We start from the raw sequence: 7,466 nt of genomic DNA, 5'->3' as shown, positions 1-7,466 counted from the left end.
ACACTTGTCCTATACAGCTGCTGTTCTGACATGTTTACTACGAACAAATACACTTTGTTTTTATAGGGTGAATAATATCCTGCAAGGGCAACTTGGGTTTCTCATTGCCCAACTTAGGCTGGTCCCAGATATCCTTAGCCTTTAAGTAGCTCTCTTCTTTATTTAAAATGTCTCATTAAGCCCTCCAAATTCGCAAAGTTGAGTAATGAGTTGAGTAAGGCTTTTTGTTGAGTTTTCCTGTGGTTGTTTTTGTTGTTCGCAAAGTTCCCGCCTTAAAGATTTGTATCTGAAACACTTGTAATCAACCAGCAGAGGCCTAACCCCACTCCCAAACCCCTCTTGCCCTTTGAGAAGGATCAAGCATTAATCCTCAGATTTGAAGAGTGTAGGCCCAAAACTCTGGGCCCAGAATCCTCTTCTTAGCCCAGTACCTGGAGGCCCATGGGTAATCCATTAAACCTCCCACTCCTACAGAGAGACTTTGGTAAGGTGTTTTTGGAGATGTTTTGTCAAAAGAACATCCCAAAGCACATTGAAAAGATGCAAGTCCAGCCCTGGGGTTGGATCCCACAGGCATGTGAATGCTACACAAGCCTACCACATATTACAGGGCAATCCCTGGGTTGGCTTTCAAAATTTCCCAGGGTACATCATGTCCAAGGTTCCATCCTCCTTTATGTTAAATCTGGTTTAAGATACTTATGTGGTGATAGAAATATATCCTCCTTCTTATTCCTTGAACTGCCCCTTCAGTGAGAGACCATGAGACCAGTGGGAGTTAAGAACCTGCAAGTGTTTAAACTGAAAACATGTTGACAATTAGAGTCTCACAAGGTAAATACAGTGCCAAGTCTGGGAGAGATCTCACATGCCTGTTCATAGCTGGCACTCAACACAAGCACTGGGGCTGAGTCCTCACCCAGCCCAGCTCTCTCCCTCTACCTGATTCTCTGTTCTCTTTTTCTAGCTTCAGTCTATAAATTCTGGCCCCAAAGTAGAAGCATCAGTGTTGTCTGGTTTTTGGTCTTGGCTGGCTTTCCTCTGACTCTGCAGCTCCCATGTGACCTCTCTTTCCTACCCAGCTCTCTCATTCAACTCCCTTCACTTCTTGTTGTCATCTTCTTCCCACTCTCAAAGTCTGGGGTCCTTTTTCCACTGCTCATTCAACTGAAAACCAGAGCCAAACATTGGCCCCAGCTCAAGAATTCTACACAACCTATTTGAAGACTCAGTTGCTTTAAGACAGTGGTTCTCAACCTTCTGGCCCTTTAAATACAGTTCCTCATGTTGTGACCCCAACCATAAAATTATTTTCGTTGCTACTTCATAACTGTAATGTTGCTACTGTTATGAATCGTAATGTAAATATCTGATATGCAGGATGGTCTTAGGCGACCCCTGTGAAAGGGTCGTTCGACCGCCAAAGGGGTCTTGACCCACAGATTGAGAACCGCTGCTTTAAGACAATTATCTACCACAGAGGGGAAATTTCCATGTCATAGGAGATCTTCTACAAGAGCAAACCATAGCTTCAGAAATTTAAGTTTGAGATACAATCCTGGGAGATTCTCTCTGAAGGCTAGAAGGAAATGGTGGAAAAATATATCGTGAATGGGATGTTTAATATAGAAGAATGTATCTTATATTTTCTATCATTACAGTGAAATGCTTTTTACCAGGTACCTCTAATGTTTTCTGAAAATAGGAAATTTATGCTTTAGAGGAGAAAGAGAAGCGAGCCAATACTTACTGAGCACCTACAATGTGTCTTTCTCTTTAATAGATACTATTTCATATTCTAAAACCTACTGGGATTATTTTCAAATGAAGGAAGAAGGGCTCAGAGAGGTCAAATTGTTTCCCACAATCATAGTCATGCGTCTAGTTAATGGTTGTGTCAGTTAGAATTTTTGCTCACCTTAGCAAAACATTCCTATTAACTTAAGCAAAAAAAAAAAAATGTATTGGGAAGACATAGGTAGCTCACAGAATTGAGAGAATGTTGAAGAATAGGACAAAGGATAGTAATACTTCTATTTGTCAAGGTCAAACCACACTGTAAGAAACTCAGGTTGGAGATATACTTATTGATGATTCTCTTTAAAGGTTGGAATAAGATGATGAAAAAAATATAGCTTGAAGGACATGTTTAATATATAAGAATATTTCTAACCCTGTCCAGGTAGCTCAGTTGGTTAGAGCGTTGTCCCCATATGCTCGGTTGTGGCACATACAAGAAGCAACCAATGAATGCATAAATAAGTGGAACAACAAATCTCTCTTTCTCTCTTTCTCTCTCTCTCTCTCTCTCAAATCAATTTTTAAAAAAGAACATTTCTAATATTTTGACATCATCATGGGTAAGAAGCCTCTTATTAATTATCTATAATGTCTTCTGACCAGTGCATAGCTTTTACTGTGTGCAGTTCAAGATCCAGTAAGAGAAGCCAGTACTCAGGTAGGTCAGGCACTGCTTAGGGACCAATCAACTCCATGTTACTCAGCTCAAGATAGAGTACTCTGAGAAAAAGAATCTGACTCTTGGCCAGGGGTGATTAGTACAACCTGATTTATTATCCCACCAAGGCTGCTCTCCATGGGGAAATGTTATTTCCCTCAAAGGAAATCAGGCCATTGCTTTCAGAATACAGGAAGATGGACTCTGGAAAGCAAAAAACAACACGTTTCCCATAGTAATGGGACTAGCATTCAAAAGTTATTTTCATCGCTTTCTAGTCTGAGGGATAACAGACTTGTCTTCATATACACTCAGAATCTGTTCCCCTCCAGCTTCCTCTGATTGGTCCTGGTTTTCCAACTTGGAGCTACACACACCCGTCTATTCTTCCTGAATAGGAACATAAATATATCTGGCTCCTTAAACTCTTCCTCACATGACACGGGTTGAGTACCTTCCCTACTTTGGTTGTTCTCCTTAAAACCTGCTTCAGCTTGTTTATTTTCCCACTCACAGCATGGTGACCAGAGGAAACCACGGTACCACTTCTGATAGGCTTTGTTCAAAGCAGAGTGCAGCAGACGATCTCAGAATCACAAAACCTTCAAGACCAAATGGTCATTCATTTCCACATCTGTCTGAGGCAGGCTCTAGTGCCTGATAGGTCCAGTTCTGCATCTTAGCATTTCGGATTGTTAGCTGACCCCAGCTGAGTTATTGATTCTCTGTGAGCAGGCTGCCTTCCTGTTACCTGCAGTCATAACACACATCTAAAGCCACTGTAATGGTTAAATGAGACAATGCATGTAGAGTGCTTGGCACAGTGCCCAGCTCATACATAGCAGGCCCTCTGAATACTATTAGCTTTTATTAGTATTACTCTACCCCAAGTAAGTGGCCATTCAGCCTTTCCATGGCTTCTAGATGTGGATCATTGCCAGAGAAGCCATGTCTGTCCTTCAGAATTTGCTCAAAGGCACATGAGGGATGGTCAAAGAGCACAAAGTTCAGTATTTATACACACCAACAGAAGAAAATATTATCAGCTGAGAAATAAAAACGACCTTGTGTAATGTTACAGGGTAAGGAAATGGCTTTAAGGTGCTTCCTATTGGGTAGGTAAAGTACAAGCTTGTGTTTTTCAGGATTCGCAAGAAGCAGTCATTGTGTTAGAATCTGTAAAGATCAAGTTCTAATTATGAAGAGATAAAAACCAACCTGCAAATATTTGTCATTAATAAGATATCTAGTAATCAAAGTGGCTTCTCACACCCATAGTAAGCTCGGCTCACAGGATGTACACATTTGAATTTACTGCTCCCACACTTACTGGGCACAAACAACAAAGCAGGCCTGGAGTAGACATGTAGTGTGTACCCTAGAAAATGGCCTTTGTCCTTTGCTGAACTAAGACACTGCTCCTGAGGGTTGTCTGAGCATGGCTAGCGATGGTGGTGTCGGAGACAATGGCAGACTTGAAAGTATGTGCAGCACTAAGGCCACTAGAACAGTAATTTTCAACCTTTTTCATCTCATGGCACACAAACTAATTACTCAAATTCTGCGCACACCAAAAAATACATTTTTGCTGATCTGACAAAAAAAATAGGTATCATTTTGATTTATTCACACCAGGAGGCTCTTGTTGTGTTGGCTGTTGTCATTTTTTTTTTTTTAATTTGACAGTCTAAGGGAAAAGAGGTCAGTGCCCCTGACTAAATAGTCAGGCACTGCATGTTTTAAAAGTTCTTGTGGCACACTGGTTGAAAATCGCTGATCTGGAGAATAGTTGAGAAAGCTGGTATAGGAGTCAGAAACAATAAGTAGACTCTGTGATGTCTAATTTGTCCATGAAGGACCAACTCTAAGAGTTCATCATGGCCTGTGAACCCCTGGCACTGTGCTGTCTCAGAGCAGGAGTTCCAAACTGTGAATGAATGAATGAATGAATGAATGAATGAACTTAGAGCCTGGCTCTGCCACTAACCAACAGCATGATCTCGGGCAAGTTCAGGAACTTCTCTGGGCCTCAGTCACCTTGTCTGTAAAATGGAGATCGTGAGAAGACCTGCTTCGGGATTGTGTGGAGATTAAATGAGAACATGTGGACCTTTGGGCACAGCTCACAGCACATAGCAAGACATCTGTAACTGGAAGTTATTGTTCTGACTTTTCATTAGTACTGACTTTTGATCAATTCTGATAAATAGTCTGTCAACAATAGTCTTCATCTTATGCAAATACCTAACGAGTCAAATTGCCACGTTAGCAGCTGTTTTACCACGTGCAACAGTCAACAATGAGACGGCTAAGTTTTTGTTTGCTTGTTTGCTTCTGCCAATTGAATTTTAAGATCCTCTGCTTCACTGTAATTAACTCTTGAACTGGCAAGTCGCTTTCAGGGTAATTACCGGTTGCCAATTCTCCCTGCCTCTCCCGCCTCACCACCAGGTCCTGGGTGACTCGCATCCTGGGACTGACTCGTGGGTCCTCAGAGCTTTGAGCGCACACAGAAGAACGGGAAGCGCCTGCCATTAATTTGGAAGTGACTTACATAATTTCTGCAATGAAGGGAGACACGTGCAAAAGAGGGAGATTTTATTTTTTTAGAAAACCAACTTGGTAAATTTTTAAAAACGAATTACTTGACAAATTTCAAAGAGTGCTTCAGTTTGTTTTTGCAGTGTTGCTTATAACATTGCAGTCTGCAGGTCCCAGGCTCCCTGGTTTGATTCCTCCCCTACTCATCAGTGATGGATATGATACAGGGAAACTGAAGCGATCCTACCAAAACCCCTCGGAATGAAAAGGAAGTCATATTATGTGTGTGGGTCTGTGAAGGCTTTCCATATACTATACATTATATATATGATATCATCCTAATCTCCTATTATTTTAAACAGCAAATTACGTTCTTTAATTATGTTTTATTGAAACAGCATTTTTTAACTTTAAAAATATACAGATTATATACAATTTACTGAGGGGAAAAAACACAGAAATTTGCTTTTCTGGGCGTCTTCTGAAGCTATGCTGAGAAAAATAGCAAACCTTTTTAGACTGTCTCAAGCCAGACACCATCCTTCAAGGAGCCTATCTTTTGTGCTCTCAATCATATTATGACCTCTTTTAAAAAGAAAGAAGAAAAAGAATTCAGGTGGGGGGGTAGGGGGTGGGGGGTGGGGGGTGGGAAGTGACTTTTCAATTCTATTATCTTGGCATTTTGTACCAGTCTGGGGTTTCTCAAGTCTTCAGACACCAAGCACATGTTCATTTTAGACATTAAAAGAAAAAAAAAAAGTCTGAATACCTTTTCAGTTTCTTCCTTGAGCTGTCTAGAGGGAACTATTTATTTTTCTTCTTTTCCTTGCAAATAGCTAATGGCTTCCAGCCAGGGCTCAGCCCAACCCTTTTGTGCCCTGCAGTCATTGCTGTGTCTTTAAAAGAAAACCGATTCTCTGGAATGCTGTGCGTGCACATGCCTGTCGGACTCAGCAGGCCCCACCTGCCGAGCAGGTAAACCAGATCCTCCGCGCGGCCTCTGCAGCCGCATTCCAGCCGGGCAAGCTCCTGCTCTCTAATTGTTACCTGTCAAACAGGCCAACCCGGCACTTGGGTCTGGTCCAAACACGCGCATGTTCCCACGAAACCCTAAACCTGCAAACCTTTGACCTTTCCATAGTTCCTGAGTTGCCTTGGTTATTTTAACCAAGGCTGATTTCAATCCGAATGATGACTTTTTAACGGGCACACGGGTTCTTTTTCCCTCTTATCGTGGACGGTAAGGCCGATCGTGCACTGTTTGGGGTTTCTGGACTAGCACTCGGCGGTCATTCAAGATAACCGGAAGGCATAGGTCAGGGTAGCCAGAGCTCCTGCAATGAAACCTACGGGCACTCAATCACTCATGGAAATCGCAGGCTGTCCACCCTGACCAACCGGAGAGGGGATTCCCCAGGGGTCAGAAGAACGGAGGTGACTCACAGGTGAAAAGCAGGCACCGAGCTGGCCGTGGAGACTGCAGCCTCTGGACTCAGCCCCAAAACTATTACAGGTAGGACCTTGAGCAAGTCGCAGAAATGGTCCGGGCCTCAGCTTCGCTCTCTAGTCAAGAGAAGCCAGAGGACCTGAGGGCCATGCAGCAAGGCAGCCCCGTGTCCAGGGACGGCCAGATGAAATACCACTTCTGCTGTGGCCTCTCCCCGCCCCAGCTCGCTTACATCACTGACTCCGGGCCACAGTGGAGGAGGACCCAGGTGACCCCATGGATCTATCACCCACTGGCTGTGACGTGTTCCCACGAGTGACGTGGCCTGGCTCAGGCCGTGATGGAGAACTTCAATGGCCACATTCGTCTCCCTGTGTGTTAGGAAGAGCAACCGGGCCACTCTGCACCCCGGCCCCAACACCCTCAACCTTCAGATCAGATCCTCGAAGTGGAGCCCAAATACTCTTCAGATGGGACTGACGCATAAGCAATGGAGGGGGGTCTCACCCAGATGGCCGGTGAGCTGAGGCGGCTCCGGGAGCTGAAGGAAAAGGGCAGGCACAGGGGGCTGGGCTCCTTCGAGAACAAGGCGGAGAGCTAGGGCAATGCATTGCCAAGCTCAGGAGAGTCCTGTTGGGAGGAGAAGGGCCTGGCTGCCTAGGACAGCGGTGGTGACAGCAAGGACCTCAGCGAGGTCATAGAGACCACAGAGAGCCCAACGTCAAGGACAGCTCCGAGGCCTCCGACTGGGCCTCCTAGCGCCTGCGGTGCTCCTCTCCCTGCCCCGGCCTGCCCATCCCATCCTCACCCTTTGAGGTTTCACAATAAACTTCACTCACTCGAAAAAAAAAAGAGAGAGAAGAAAGGGGGTGGCACCGGTCCGAGAGCCTCTTGCAGCGCCACTTCTGTGTTCTCTCCTTTCACTGATGCCACTCAAAGTCAGAGCACCCTGTCACAGGGGCATCCTGTCACAGGAAGCTGCTGCTCCTTCTCCCTAGCTATCTGGGTGGGGGTGGGGGT

General features: G+C 44.5%; 1 pseudogene; it reads left to right on the top strand.

The window, feature by feature from the left end:
* The first annotated feature begins 5,829 nt into the window (after window positions 1-5,829).
* Window positions 5,830-7,263, top strand: LOC111823079 (annotated as a pseudogene).
* Window positions 7,264-7,466: the final 203 nt, after the last annotated feature.

The sequence above is a fragment of the Myotis lucifugus genome, unplaced genomic scaffold, assembly GCF_000147115.1.
Source record: "Myotis lucifugus unplaced genomic scaffold, Myoluc2.0 scaffold_385, whole genome shotgun sequence".
NCBI classification, from domain to species: Eukaryota; Metazoa; Chordata; class Mammalia; order Chiroptera; family Vespertilionidae; genus Myotis; species Myotis lucifugus.
This window is presented reverse-complemented; position numbering and strand designations above follow the sequence as displayed.